This window comes from Corvus brachyrhynchos, unplaced genomic scaffold, assembly GCF_000691975.1.
Source record: "Corvus brachyrhynchos isolate BGI_N302 unplaced genomic scaffold, ASM69197v1 scaffold158, whole genome shotgun sequence".
NCBI classification, from domain to species: Eukaryota; Metazoa; Chordata; class Aves; order Passeriformes; family Corvidae; genus Corvus; species Corvus brachyrhynchos.
Genome location: NW_008239756.1, coordinates 806470 through 808834, shown reverse-complemented (window position 1 = coordinate 808834; position 2365 = coordinate 806470). Strand labels below are relative to the sequence as shown.

Here is a 2365-nt window from a genome sequence, read left to right as displayed (position 1 = left end):
CCGCCCCAGCACCGGCTCCAGGTGCTTCCAGCCTGGCTGCGATTCCACCGTGCGAGCCCGCCGGGACCCGGAGCTATCGGGGCATTTGTCAACTCGCACTCGATTCCGCCCTCAGACCGTGGATTCTGCGCGCTCCCGAAACAGAAGCGGCTCCTTGGTTAGTTTCTTGCTACTGTCATTCCCTTCCCCAGTCTTTACCCAGGACACTTTGTTACCATTCTCACCTCGGACATTTACAACAGAAATGTTCCGGCAGCGAGGGGGAAGTGAAACATCACCCAGCAAATCATCTCCAGCGTGAAACACAATTCCTTTGTATCCACAGCCGAACCCGCTCACTTTGTAGCACAGGAATTTTAGGCTTTGTAATTTGGGACAGATAATTTTGGCAGATCTCACCAGAAAGTGTCTAATTTCCAGAGGAATTCTAATTGTTGCTTTAAAAAGCCACTAACAGAACTGCACATTGGCACCTATGGAGGAAACAAAGTTTGTTTTTCAAGTTCCAAATAACAACTAAGCCAGTAAACGAAGGAAGTCACTGCAGTTATTTCAGTTTAAATGCAAAAACACTTCTTCACTTTGAGTCACTCACCCCCAATTCTCCCCATTGCAATACAGAATAAAAAGTGGAAGGACATTTTCAATGAAATCTGAATATCTGAAAGTGTTTAATGTTAACCCCGACCTTAAAATAAACTTATTTTCAAGAGGGCAGATGGTGCTACTGCCACTTAATTTCACAGCTTTTGTTTTTACCACCTTAATGTTACTTTATTTCCTTCATCTGCATTTGTTCAACCTCAGTGGTTGAATTCATTCCTCTGGTTTGTGGAGATGCTCACGCTTGTCCTGTAACACCTCAAATACAATACAGGACTTGGCACTCGCAATAATTTTGGGGTTTATTCATTAAATGTACAAACAATTCCAACTGCCAGTTGATATTTGGATTTTAGAGCAGTGGAAATCTAATGGAAGTTAAATGAAAAGCTTAGGGCAGCTTTAGTTTTTAAGCTGAACATTACATATGCCCTCACTAGTGCCTAGTAGCAATTATGTCAAAGAATATCAAATTAGTATTTTCCAAATTTGCAGTGAAAAATCATAATGAAAATCACAGCCCTTAGAAAAATAAAAGGCTTGGCTTAATGGGACATAAATTCAAATTCCTGCAGAAGGAACTGGGTTTGGAAACCCACTTTGGATCAAAAGAATTGAAGGAAAACAGTTGACAACTAATTTGAAAAGATATTTATTTTGAGAACATCAATTTGCACATTATACAAAAAATTGACAAATTCATCAAAAAAATCCTATAAAATGTCACGGGATTTTTTTCCCTAACATATTAACATAATCACTTTCCAAGGGGTAAGAGTTGAGGAAACCAAAAAGAGGCACATTTGTTCCAGTCTGTCTGCAGTCAAGTGTGATTAAAAACGTCCCTGTCTTGCTGAGGTATCAAACTGCAAACTTTGGTAATGTTAGAAAGAGACCACGGGAGCCTTCTCAGAGGCATGGCCAATACAAAATGGTTCATAAAAAAGCCAGAATTGATTATATTTCATTTCCAGGTAGAAATGCAGTGAAACAAAGAAAAAAAACCTCCCTAGTACACCTATCACTAGGAAACCTGATCCTCTGCAAATCCCCACTAATCACACACAGCTACAGTGATCCACGTTCCCAAAGAATCCGGCTGGCAAGTCACAACAATTCAGTGCTTATGAAAAAAAAAGATACTGATCGTGATTCAGAGCCCAGTCTTCCAGCAAAGGACAAAAGGCACTTAAGAATGGCTTTAGGAGATTCCACAATGGCATTTCGGGACAGGGGACAGCGCCTGGCTGAACAAATCCTTCCCTAAGAGAAGCCCAGTGAGGTAGTACTTCATATTGCTCCAACCACTTGGCTCTAAGCAAGCAGCCTTCTGGTTTTGAGATACAAAATTAGCAGGAAATGGCTTTTTGTCAAATGTATAAAACCCAGTTCTTACAAAAAATAGCAAAAACCACTTGTGATACAAAGCCAGGAACCATCTTGTACAAATGGAGTATCAAAATGCTGCCAAGGTGATGCACAAGTCTACCTTGATGGCCAAATCCCCAGACAGTGAAGATTGTTCTAGCAACAAAGCCATTTTTGGAATAAAACATAAAAATAAAGGGGGCACAGGGGCACTCTGAGAGCTTTCCTCATCATTAGCAGCCTCACCGGAAGCACTTTCAGTCCATTAGAAACAAATAATTCTGTGCTGATGAATGGCAGGTTTGAGGGGATGAAAAAAAAAATAAAAATGAGAAGTTCAACATAGAGAACAAAAACAAAATCCACGAACATACAAAAGGATAATCCTTGGAGT

The 2365-nt window shown here is 40.5% G+C and overlaps 1 long non-coding RNA gene across 1 annotated transcript; it reads left to right on the top strand.

The window, feature by feature from the left end:
- On the top strand, nucleotides 1–738 carry LOC108448690. The gene is made up of 2 exons (XR_001864656.1): nucleotides 1–157; nucleotides 243–738. It is a non-coding gene; the product is annotated as an uncharacterized LOC108448690 (long non-coding RNA).
- The last annotated feature ends 1627 nt before the right edge of the window (nucleotides 739–2365 follow it).